General features: G+C 41.1%; 1 protein-coding gene across 3 annotated transcripts in view; it reads right to left on the bottom strand.

Annotated features, from left to right (window-relative positions):
* Nucleotides 1-13,297, bottom strand: part of LOC119969061 (interleukin-1 receptor accessory protein-like 1) — a 1,781,127-nt gene extending 1,767,830 nt beyond the window's left edge. For 2 of the 3 annotated variants that reach the window (XM_038802244.1, XM_038802246.1), the window contains exon 1: nucleotides 12,021-13,297. The gene's annotated coding sequence lies outside the window, so the exon portion shown is untranslated. The remainder of the gene's footprint in view (nucleotides 1-12,020) is intronic. The other variant, XM_038802245.1, reaches the window with a different exon arrangement.
* Between the last annotated feature and the right edge of the window lie 246 nt (nucleotides 13,298-13,543).

The raw sequence follows: 13,543 nt of genomic DNA, 5'->3' as shown, positions 1-13,543 counted from the left end.
GGGGTAAATATATCAAGATCTGGAGGTTCAACAGAAAGTACTTGACACTCGGATTTACTTGAATAGATCATATGCTGCCACATAACCTCAAGAAAAGCTTTACTTTTTAAATGTACTCTTTTAAAGAAACTGAAGCTCAGCTATAAACCAGCAGCCAAATTTACAAAACCTGAAGAAGGCAAATGAATAGTACTCAATTACAACTATAGTACTTACAGGCTTAAGATTCTCCTCAAAACAATTACCCATCATACGTAAAATTGGCACCTGATATGTGATTGCAACTTATTAAATGCAATCATGGAGCCCTCTGGTTAGCTTAGCCTGAACTAACTGGTGTCTTACTGGAAGACAGCAACAATATAACCCTAAATCAAGATATCACAAAATAAATTCTCATAACTAAACTGTGTATTAAGACTAAACTTTGCACACATACACAGCAATGCATCTACCCACCCAAATATAGCTGCCAAATAAACATGTACTCTGACAGCCCCACAGGATGTAATTGAATGGACTGGCTTGACTCCTTCCTGAGAAGTCACTGATCTGTCCCAAGCACTTTGAACAACGTGTGATTTTAGGAAATTAATACTTCTTCAGACAGCTATCAGGGACAGAATGACATTAATGGCTTTGCACGCGGGGACAGGAACAGCCTTTGGATGCACGTGGTTTACGAGATTGGAATGCATTTTTTCTGCAACCTGCAGAAATAGCTAGCTGTAGTCAGTTGCGGTCACTTTTGTGAGAAGCAAAGAAGAACTAAATAAATAGTTAATGCTGGATAAAAATTGTTTTAGAGTAACAAAATGAAGCAAGTTCCCGGCAACACCATCGGCTAAGTCTTACACTCAGAGAATGGTAATTTATTCAGTTAACACAGCAGAGGTACTCCATTGCACCTTGCCAAACAAGATTGGGATCCAAAGAAATGACAACAAATAAGCACTTTTTCTTTAAAATGAAAACTCAGTTAACGCTATGGACCAAAAAACATTATAAAATTCTGATCACTGATGGGATATTTGCATTTAATTCAATTAATTTCTCACTTTTTGTTACATCTTTTTGCCCATCGTCCGGACCTACTTTGATAAATTAATGCTTTTTCTGCTAAGAATCAAGGGAAAATTTACTGGGCTTAATTGCATTTTTATTTAATTCAATATAATGGCCACATGAACAAATTTACATCCAACAAAAATCAACAACTTTAAATTGAGATGAAGACATTTGTAGAAGATACCAGTGGGTGTGGTTATATATGTAGTAAATAAAGATCAAAACAAGTGATCTGTGAAACCTCAATACATATATGTCATTGTGACAAAAAAAAGTCATGGTTTAAATGACCTTATCTTAATCTTCCCAGGTTCTAAAGACTTGCACAGAATACAGATGAGTAACAATGATCAACTATCATAAGAAAAAAGTCTTTGCTCCACAGAAATAGCATTACTGTGCTATTGTACTTGTTGTTCCTCGAGAGGTTCAGGAGATGAATGGATTATTTATCAAATTTGATAATTTGCACATCACATCCATAAACACTGAATGTGCAAAACTGCTTAATATGAAAGTGCAAAACTCGTGTATAACCACACTAAGGAAATTGTTTCATGAGCTCTCTTCACAGCATGTTGAATCAAATAATCTTCAAGATGAGTCCACTGAGGGGCAATCAATCACCAGAGCAACAACCCAGATGCAAGACGTTTCCCACAATTCTTAGGCAAGGCTTGAGGGTTACAGAGATGTGGGTTATTAAGGAGATAGTAGATGCATTATACTGGTCCAAACTGCTACATGCTCTTACGGAACATGGTCTGTAATATTACTGAGAAAATGTTTTTATTGCCACTGCTTTGTTTCATACAAACCATCACATTGAAATGGATCAATACACCAAACTCCTTGCCCTACTATCAATTTGGAACAAAAAATGGTCTGTGTGTTGTAACACCCTCTGTTCAAGAGAGATGTATGAAACCTTCCTTGTGATATTCTGATCAAAATCCTTACTCTACTTTTCTGCATGCTTTTTCAAACCAGGAGGCACCACTGCTTCTTCTCAACTACTGCTTCGTATCATTTATGCATTGACATAGTAGTAGAAGTATTTCAGGATTGTTTCCATTTCTGGTATTTTGAAGAATTGATCAATCCAGCTTCCAACTTGTTCAGAAAAAAACTGGAGAGGATGTCACACAACGTTTTAAAAGCTCACTGCCTGAACTTCAGACAGATTAGGGAAATTCATGAGAATAGACGATGGCACATGTTTAGATCGCAGGTGCACAGTCTGAATTTGTACTCTTGGGAAGCACACTAGAAAATTGCGCATAATTTTCTATCAACAATATGAAATGACAGCCAATATGAGCACATTCCATAAAGATATTTCTTACTGTCTTCCCAAACAAGGTTTTGTGGGTGAAACGCACACATTGAAAATTTACCGAATGGTCTCAAACAGATACATGGGTGATGCAATGTCCAACGGGAAATAGTGTGGCATCCATCTAACATTTCATAAGTGGCAGAAGCCTTAAAAACCAATGAGCCCACAGTGATTTCTACTGTGCATGCTGCCACCACCTCACTGCCCCCTCAAACCCTCTTAATTTCAATCAACAGGCAAATCACAATACAGTGAGCACAGAAGCACAAATGTGCAAGCAGTAAATTCAATTCAATGTTTACTTTGTCTTGAAGTCAAAATTAATATTGCTCAGAAAAGAAAATGTTGGTTTTGGAAAAATAAACTGAAAGTACCCTATTCTAAAAAAACAATGCAAGTAAAGCAACAGTTCAATGGTTGTAAGTGATCAATTACAGAATACAAAAGCAGCAAGATGAAGTCTCCTGCATTTACCTCTGGCTGCCTTGGATTGTAACCCCAGCCTTCTATAGCTTGCTGTTGCTGTTCATTGAACTACATGGTGGGATCTTTGGTCATTGTTAGATTGTGCAAAATGCAGTCCACTGCAGAATATTTCCTATCTTCAAACGGAACATAATGCAATGCCTTCATTCCCCAAATGGTTCCAGTATTTCAGATGTTACATGAGCATCCAAAATGTTAGCTCAATTAGGGCGCTGGTTTACACATAAACCATTGCTTGGATGTAGAAATTGTGCAAAAAGCTTTCATCAATCATAGTTGCACATTAGGGCACTTATTTACAAGGAGCCTGCTTGCTAACATTCCTGCTCCTTCAATGTTCTGTCGTTTTTGATATTGTACACACTTCTGGTAATATTCGGATGATATTTTGACCTTCCTTAGAAACATTCTTCAATTCACAGTCCAATTCTAACCATCCTTCTGACCTGGACAATTTTGCCATAAATCTTAAAGTCAAATTTTACAGGGTTACTTTCTGAACATATCTTAATATGGGAGAAAGGATTAGAACGACAACAGAAAAAGGTCTGTACTATATATTACCAGTCTTATTCAACCATTTACTCGTGGCCATATTTTTTCATTACAAAGAACACAAAAAGAAAAATAAGCCAAAATGACCATACTGTTGTATTTTATTCTTCATTAAACACTAATTGATCTAAGATTTGGGAGCCATTCCAATTAGTTTCTCATATTTCTGTTTATTTGTACACTTGTTTAAATGGTGGCTGTTAGCAGCAAAGGGGAACGTTTCAGAGAATTAATGGAAACCAAATTATCATAAAAACTACTGAAGCCTACCATTAACTATTGATGTTACACGCAAACATCTTCAATTATAGAAGCCCCAATTGTAAACCACGCCGACCGAGCAAATAAAATGGTGTAGATAATTTCTACTATGCCAGTTGCCAACATGTTCAACACTCACCATCATTTTGACCCCATTAATTTGAATGCGGACTCAACCGGGATCTGGGATTCATGTCGCATTACATTCGGCCCCCACCAACAAGCCTGGACTTGCAGAGGCCTACCGACTGAACTAGCTTGGGACAATTCACACCTCTTTAACCTGGAGTTACCTCTCTCTCTGCATCTTTGATGATTTGATTGCCTGCAGGTGCTCGCATTCCGGGGCATCTCTGACTGTGTCTATATAAACATTTCTGGAACAAGCCTTTCCATTCACCTGAAGAAGGAGCCGTGCTCCGAAAGCTCGTGTTTGAAACAAACCTGTTGGACTTTAACCTGGTGTTGTAAGACTTCTTACTGTGCTCACCCCAGTCCAACGCCGGCATCTCCACACCATTAATTTGAGTTATGTAACAAAGCATCCACCACAGGTACCCCAATAATGTAAAGTCAGATGCAATTTTAATGATAAATTCCAAATTGTGCCAGGGCAGCCAGGAATAGCTGGCAAGATTTGGGTCAGATCATGCCTTGGCGAGTAAAACAATTCCATTACGGGCATTTTTATTCTTTCACAGGATGTGGGCATGTAGATGATTGTAGATTGTAGATGATGGACAGATCTGCAAAGCCAGGCAAGTGTCTCACCACAGAATTCCCAGCCTCTGACCTGCTCTGCTCTTCTAACCACTGTATTTACATGGGCTGGTCCATTTCAGTTTCTAGTCAATGGTAACCACCCTGTGAACCCCATCCCAACAAGATGTTGATAGTGGGAGATTCAGTGATGGTAATGCCACTAAATGCCAAGGGAAGATGATTAGATTCCCTTGTTAGAGATGGCCATTACCTGGCACTTCGGTAACACTAATGTTACTTGCCACCAATCAGCCCAAGCCTGAATGTTGTTCCTCTGGGCGCCACAAAGAAACTTTGAGCTTCTTCTACCCCAAACCTCTCCTCCCAGTCCATGACTCCACCCTCTACCCAATTGACTTGCCTGACTATTCTCTCGAGCCCTGAATATCAGTTTCCAGTAATAAAATACAAGACTCCCAAAACATACTTCCACTGTCATCGAATGATGCAAAAACCTGATGTATAAAACTACGGCTGGTAGAATAATTAAACAAATGTTTAAGCATAAGGCATCATCACATTTTTAAATATTTCACTTGTTACTCAGAAGCAGGCCAAGTAACAGAAAAGTCTGCCTCAATTAATACTTCTCCTAGGCCAGCAGCTTAGTGGATTTTGAAAATAGTAGGGGTGATTCATCCTCTGATTTTTCATCCTTCCCTGTGGGGAAAGCACCTGGCTCCCTTCCTGACACAAATGAAAATCAGGAATTCAACATGCAGGGAACTGTATGCATGAACGAGCATTCCATTAATCTCTGGCTTAGTACACCAAAATACCACCATGCCCATTTCAACAGAATAAAGTTTGAACTTATTTTATGTTTAACATGAATATGCACAAAACCTATCCCAAAACATGAAATACCAATTTTATACAGTATACTCCACCTCTAGCAAGGAGCAATTTGCCGAGACAATTTGATAAAGCTGAACAACTCACATCTGGTTACGCTAAGTAAGTTAGCATGCATATAAATTTCATTAGTACATCTTGAGAAGGTGGCTGTCAGTCCACCCAAACAAATACATTTGTTGAGTACATTTTGTAAAAAGAATTTGGTACTTTGTGTCCAAAGAACTTTACCTTAGTTTCCATAATCCAACCAAAATTAGCCATCCTTTTGTGACCCGATGCGGGTTACCTAACTCTGAAGGGTATTCTGCCAGACCAATCTCTCCAGACTTTCCAACCAACCACATCAGCCTGCACTGTATGATCTAGCCAAACTCTACAGATCTTATTGAATTGAAATAACTGGATTTATTGGATTTTGCATAGTTGGCTTTAACAAAAAGTGCAAATCTTACATTTATATAGTGCCTTTCACAATCATAGATACCCAAAGCACTTTACAGTCAATCAAGTACTTTTTTGAACGGACGGCATGTGGCACAGTGGTTAGCACTGCTGCCTACAGTGCTGAGGGCCCGGGTTCGAATCCCAGCCCCAGGTCACTGTCCGTGTGGCGTTTGCACATTCTCCTCATGTCGGCATGGGTTTTTCCCCCACAACCCAAAGATATGCAGGTTAGGTGGATTGGCCACGCTAAATTGCCCCATAATTGGAAAAAAAAATAATTGGGCACTCTAAATTTGTTTTTTTTTTAATTACTTTTTTAAAGTACAGTCAGTTGTAATTTAGGAATGATTCATATTCCATGGGCATGTAGTAGATACATCGTATGTATATAGTCTGTGCTAGATCACCTTTACAATCCATCAGATCTGTGCTTAGAAATTATGTAAGTTTGCATAGTTCATGTACATAGAATAAATATTCTGTATAATGTGTCATAAACTACCAGTTTTTCTTTCCCAAAAACAGAACAGTTGAGTATTTGTTTTCATCTATAGACAGAGCCATAGAAACTTGTTTGGAATAGGAGTAAATATTCTGGGTGCCCTAATACAAACAAATCTCACTGAACAACGTAGACAAAAAGACATACAAACATGTTTGGCAACAGACTTTCCATCAAGGCCAGTTCTGAAAAGCCAGTGCACACATGCACTCTGTTACTGCAATTTCAACAAGTAATGCCAATTGACGCCATTCAGTGGAATGCAATGAAAACTACCCTAAATATTATGGGCTGCCTCTTTATACTACTTTCTATGGTGCAATAAAAAGAAAGAAAAAAAAGAAAGATTCACCTGAGGAAGAAGCAGTGCTCCAAAAGCTAGTGATTGGAAACAAACCTGTTGGACTTTAACCTGGGGTTGTAAGACTTCTTACTGTGCTCACCCCAGTCCAATGCCGGCATCTCCACATCATAAAAAAGAAACACTGCACATGACTAAACCTCCACCATCTAATTTTATAAACAGTCACAGTTAAAGTAACTCTGGGTTTGATAGGTGGGACAATTCAAACACTTGTCCCAATTTCAGTGACCCACAACAATACTCCCACTGGAGGTGCTGATTGTTCTTGGAATTAGCCACCTCTGTTATCTCCTCTTATACACGATATGGCAGTCTCTCATTCAAGTGATGCCATCATTTTCCTGTGTGCTCTCTATAACTTCTAAAATAGTTAACTAGAGAAAATTATTCTCCATTTGAAGCAGAATAAGTGATTTCAGATTATTATTGGTTCATTAGTATTAACAGTAATTGCATCAGATACACCATGTATCCTCTTCTGGTAGGGTTGGTCATTTTCAAATGGCCCAGTTACACTTATTGGCCTCCTTGGAGCATATCCCCTGGTTTTTCCAAATGTTGTATTTTTTTTCACATTGATACTCCTTTGGTCCAATGAAATATTTGACTATGGTTTTTAAGGCCTCCCATGAGACGGTGCAGAATCCTCAGAGCAACCATGTCTTCTGCTCATCCATAGTTAACACATTTAATTCTGAACATTCTGTCTTCTTAAAGAGTAGAGAGGACACGATCCAACATATCCAAAGACAGTCATATCTGGAGGAGCAAGATTGTAAATTATTCATCTCTGCCCTAAAACTACAACTTGCTTCTTAAAGATGGTACCTGCATGTAATATATTTAAACTGCATGAGGTGTAGCATATGCTAATTTATTTCTCTGTACTGGGGCTTGACTGTTACTGTTCAGTTGCTTGCTATATTTTGCTTCACAAACAAGCTACAAAACATTGCTTCAAAATTATATTTAATACACAACCCATTAACGAAAACCATTTACTTCTGTTTGTCACTGTCCTTGCACTCATAGAAAAGCTTCAATGTACTTAATTTATTTGGCAGCATCCTAGCATCATTATATTCTTAGTAAATGGCAACAATTTAGGCTATGAAGCTAGCAGTTTAATTTTAGGTTTCTGCTCACAAAATATTATTGCTAAAATGCTGACTCAAATTATATTCATTATGTTTTTGAAATGTGGTGCTTGTGACGTTTCAACACTCGTTTATTTACTTATTTTATAGAACTTGAACCACTTCGAATTTTGAAGATAATGATTGACAGTTTCGACTCATCAGAATCTGTAAAAAGATCTAATATGCCTAAATATACCAAACATACTCCAATTGTTCATTATGGTGTCATTACTGTGATTCAGTTGAAGCAGAACTGCACTTATGTTATTTTCCTTCTTTCAGGATAAGAAAACTTAAAAAACAGTAAATGCAACAAATAAACAATAGGCTAGATAATATCGGCAAAAGAGAAAAGTTAGGCTACCAGTTCTGATGAATGATTACATGCAATGTCATTAACGTTTATCTTTACAGAGACTGGCTGACTCCATTGTGCACAGGCAAGGTTTGTTGTTCTAATTTCAAATTTGTTGTTTCCCTTCTTATTTGCACAAAGACATGATCACCTTATTTTATCAAAAATATAATAAGGGATCAATCTTGTATCCATTATTTGCTCAGATCCATCTGCATCACTTATTGGGCAATCAAACACCCAGAGCTATTCTGCTCCTATTTTTGTTGTTGTTGTATTGTCCAATAATCTATCAACAGGATACTTTTGCTTCACCTAGAAAAAAATAATTGGTCAAGTTGACTGACAGTTAACCCTGCTCCTGATGGCAATAAGTCAAGCAAAAGCAAAATCAGGTTTGTGTGGTGGTAAGACCAACACAGTAGTTATAGTTTACAATTAACTGTTTGTATTTCTGTGCACAATGCTTGGAGATAGGAATCTGACTGGAATGTGCGGTAGAGTACTGCTTTTTTCAAAACCATAGTTCCATACAAGTTCAAAGGTTTGGGTAGAATTCGGGCAAGACATTTTCTACTTTAAAGCTCAACTTAACTTTTAGATATCCTACTCTATATTTCATACTTCGGTATTATCATGTAAAACTATAATAGGGTAATTATCTAAATCTGATACCACCATGTAAATCATTTTACAGCTGTGAACACTGTCATTTATATTTGGACAGGTGCTTCACACCAATGGTATGTATGTCCAGCCACCAGATATTGCAGCCAATGTACCAAACACAGTGGCAGATGGTCACCATGGAAGAGTGCCATAGCAGCATTGCCTAAATGCAAACTGTTGCTAGTGTTCAAAACAAATGTGTTAGAACCATAGTGCAAAAGAGGCCATTCGGCCCATAGAGTCTCTATTGACCCTCTGAAAGCACACCCTATCCTGCCAATCCTCAGAACCCCAACTAACCTACATACCCTTGGACAAAAAGGGACAATTTCACATGGCCAATCCACCTGCACATTTTGGACTGCAGGAGGAAACCAAAGCCCTCGGTGGAAACTCATTAAATTCCAGACTGACAGTTACCCCGGAACTGAACCCAGGTCCCTGGCACTGTGGGGCAGCAGTTCTAACCACTGTACCTACCACCTTACATATTGTTGTTGCAGCATTAAGCAGGGTTAAGTCTTTTGGCCAATGGTTTAACCTTTCTGTCTGCACACGAAGGTTGCCAACCCCCCCCCCCCCCCCCCACAAAAAAAAGGTTTTTGCCTATCTGGTATATTGTACGTCCAGCCTGCACCCGGAGGGCAGGAAGCAGGCCAGCTCGCGTTTGTGGAATCAAATCCCTAACAAGAATCTTATCGGCGCTGGTGGATTTCTGGCTGGACAATGAAACATTTGTTCAGAACGAAGGAAAGGTGCAGAATTGGGGGAGCCTTCATTTGCTGCAGTACTTTGAAATTCGCTTGGACGGGGGAAGCAGAGGTTCGGAACCAGCAGCCGCAGCACGTGGGAAAGGAATCAGTGCTGAAATAGAAAGGTGGGAAAAGTCGGATATGGCCATATTCAAGAGGATAGTTCGAGTCGCTTGTCTTTGTAGAATTTGAGCGCCCCCTATTTGCCTACCAATATTTTTTTTAAATCCAATTACTTGACTCTTGTCGGATATAGAACCAACATCGCCCCAGACCAAACATGCATTTCAAAATGTTATGACCACCTTTCTAGGGATCTTCTCACCCCCCCCCCCCCCCCCCCCCGCAAGAACACTCCTTCAAACTGGCAAAGAGTCAAAGAGTATTACTCCGCACATACAGTAGGAGTTAATGTCACTAAAGGACCACGCGGGGTGGTTTTCTGACCAGTTCGGGAATAGGAAAATATGAACCGAGGCCGCTGTACATTCCCGACCCACATAGACGCCGATGATTATAATGAAAGCGGCAAAGTTAAACTTCCGACTTTATTTCCCCAGAGGCCAATCCTTCGACAGACGCTCACCCCCTCGTTCAGCGCCGCCTCAATATAGTGACCCAGTTTACTTCAAAACGTTCTGAATTTGAAAGGAGTCTGACTAACTGATATTCCTTAAATCACAACTCTGATGGGATTATTTTGGAAAATAGCCAATTAACAAGTCTATCCCCCCATTCCCATCCGGCAAGAACATTGTTCTGGAGTTGAAGATTATGGTGTTCTGGAATACATTAACCTTTTCCCCGCTCCAAAATAGGTGGCAACGTTAGCTCGAGCTGCCACTAAAATTGTGCAGTGCTGAGAATTTATTGCCGATCGTAAATGGAAGCGCTTGCAACTTGAGTCGGTGAATTGAAGTATTGTGCTGAGGAGTGACATTGGCCTGTCTAATCCATCCAGCCCATCGCTCAGTTACTTTTATGTCGGGGAGCTCGTTGCTGGCCAGCAAGAAACGAAGCGGAGGATTGGATGGCTGAGTAAGTGTGGAGCATATTGAGGCGAGGCTGAAGCATCCTTATTTGGAGTTTGTTGATTTAGCACAAGTGGGGGGCGTTGGAACTGAAATATGTCAGGGGCAGGTGTTGCTGGGTGAGAAAGTTTCCCCTCACCAGACCCGAGTCGCTGCTAAAGGCGCCAAAACGGTGACTGCAGCAAGGAACTCTCGTCATTTCAATGCATCATTTGCATTGACAGATCCAACTGCCTTCACGGTACAAAAACCGAAACTTGTCCCATTATCAGCCTTCAATGTTCAAAGAACTATGCAGATTGCTCCTCGTTCAATTTGTTTCCGAGCCAGTAATTAAAGATGAGAATCTTCAGGAGGCGTCAGCGCTCCAGAACCTGGAGATGTGTCTTGCGTGGGAATATAGCTTCACTCCAGCTCCAGGAAATGCGGTACAAGAGAACACTTCGGAATATTTCACGAGCGCCTGATGAAGCTTGGAGATAATTGCCACTCAGTGAAATGCGCCCAAATACAAGAACTAAAAGTTTAGAAAATCAGTGAATCGGGTATTGTCCGATGCAAGGCTCCATCTTACAGCAGGCTGCCAAATGACTTACTGCAGCTTTCAAATCTAATGCCAAAAAATAATTCAAGTGAAATGCATTGTGTTTTGTTGACTCCCTCGCTGACTCTACGATGGCGTGACCACCAATCATTTTATATATTTTTGTACAATTTTACCCGCAGAAACGCTCAAATAGGTATTTCACTTCTCAACACATACTGCTGAACTTGGCGCCCATCCCTGAGGAAAGGACTATAGCGTTATTATAAAACTATGTTGAATTGGAAGCCCGCAGAGCAATGTGCATTCAAACGTAAACATTCTTTGTAGCTCCACATTTAAAAAAATATATTTGTATTCACGCCGATTCAAGTGGCAAAAAACCCAAAGCAGAGTGGTTTAAAATAAAAGCAACAGTGAATAATGTGCTTAATTGAGGTGACTAACAGGGAGGCATGCAGCCGAATGGGTCGTGTTGGTCGGGGATGAGTGTTTACCCTTCAGAACCCTAGCTAACTCGCATTCTGTACCGAAAACGAAATATGAGCATCCGCGCTGTACTTAAAAATGGGCATGTGTCTGAAAATATGGCGTAATATTTTTAATTATGGCAAATAATACACAGATACAGCCATAGCTTCTGCCTTGAACTGCAAACTTTACGATAATCTTAACAAAATGCCAACTCTAGCTCCATGTACATACCAGCTCAGTGTCTGCAGTAACTTAGGGAGAATGGAGGAGGTGGTGGTGGTGGGGGGGGGGGGGGGGGGGGGGGGGGGGTTGTAGCAACTGCAATATAGATAAATCCAAAATGTATCCGGCTGGGTGTATGCACTTCCAGCAAAAAATGCACGGGAGTTTTATGGAAGGTGTGTGAGGATATCTTACCAAAACCTTCTGAAGTGATCTGCTGCTGCTCCTGCTCCTGATGTCAGTAAATGACACCTTTGATCATTACAGCGCCCACTCAGCGAAAATGCCACAGCAGCTTTCTCCTCCAATCTCACCTCTTGAAACAGCGAGGGTGGGGGGAAAAAAAGCCCCTTTCCAAACGCGCCAAATTCACCGCCAGGATTATACTTCCATAGGCGCTTGCATTCCCTCCCGAGATCACAGCTTCAATTTGTCCTGGAAGTACCCAGTCTCCTTGCAGCCAGACCGCGAGCCAAGTGTTGGGAAAGAGGGGAGGAGGAGGGGGTAACTGTGAGACAGTGCAAGACTAGAGAGACAAGTCCGCAAGCTCTATGACAGGGCGTCGCGACGGCAGAAGGGGACGTGCTTTCTCTTTTCCAGCCATCCCATGGTTTGGGTGCACGCTCCTCAGAAGCAGGATGATGGAAGCGGAGAAAAGATGTAGCTGTCCACCCATGCACGCTGCACAACACACATTCCGGATCTTCCGCTCCCACACCGCTCTGAGAATGCACCCGAGCTCCCCGCGTAGCGACTGTCTCTCCCAGGTCTTAGTGCCCGCCGAGCCGACAAATCGCTGCACAAGTCCACCCGAAATCTCAGTGAAATCCACGGGTGGCGTGGACGTCCAGTGGAAAAGCGGCGGTTAATTGCTGCCCATGACTGCAGGGCGCAAAATAAACAAAAGAAATAAGTGCGAGGAAGCCTACATTTTAACGGTGCCAGTACTGCAGAACTCCGGTTCAATCTTTCAATGCTCCCAGTTATGGCACAGATTTGTCCAATGGAGATTCCCGGGACCAATGACGCTGGGAAGCGTTCGAGCTGAATTGGATGCTCATCGGAGGGATCACACCGAGCCTTGGACGGGGAATCTTCTCGCTGGATAGCAGATGCACTCCAATTCTTTGGCAGGAATTGCTTTTGACATCATGTATATACATATATATATATATATATTTAAAAAATAGCTCCTCCCATCGACATCTTCCTTTTGCAGCCCAGTTCGCTCCAGTGCGAAGTCCTTAACAAAAGTTTTCTCCACTGCTGCGGGTGAACCGAGAGGCCGCTACAGACCGAGAATAAATGCGATCAGAATGTCGATGAAGTGGCCTCGGGGGAGATGAAAGAGTTCTCAGTGGGGGGAATCCGTCCTATTTACACTCTGCTGCAGAGACAGTGCAAAGGGAAAGGGACTCGGCTGTATGCGCCCCTCCGTGCTCACATTACCGGGAGGGAAATGTGAAGGAGATTCAAGCCAATATGCTTTTCAAATGGTGTCAGATGAATCAGCGACGTATTTCACACGGTGCGGGGAGGGCGCCCTGCACACTTGGCGCACGGCGTGCGCTAAACTGGGGATATTAAAACATTACTTTCTGGTGCACTCCATGAGACACGGAAACAAACACATTCAATTGTTGTCATTTTATTTTCATGAACACATGGTGTGCCCATATCCAGATGAATAAAGTCATTGATGTTTGCATCCCAATCTG

This window comes from Scyliorhinus canicula, chromosome 7 (genome assembly GCF_902713615.1).
Source record: "Scyliorhinus canicula chromosome 7, sScyCan1.1, whole genome shotgun sequence".
Classification (NCBI taxonomy): Eukaryota; Metazoa; Chordata; class Chondrichthyes; order Carcharhiniformes; family Scyliorhinidae; genus Scyliorhinus; species Scyliorhinus canicula.
The sequence above is the reverse complement of the archived record's forward strand: the minus strand, read 5'-3'. Positions and strand labels throughout refer to the sequence as shown.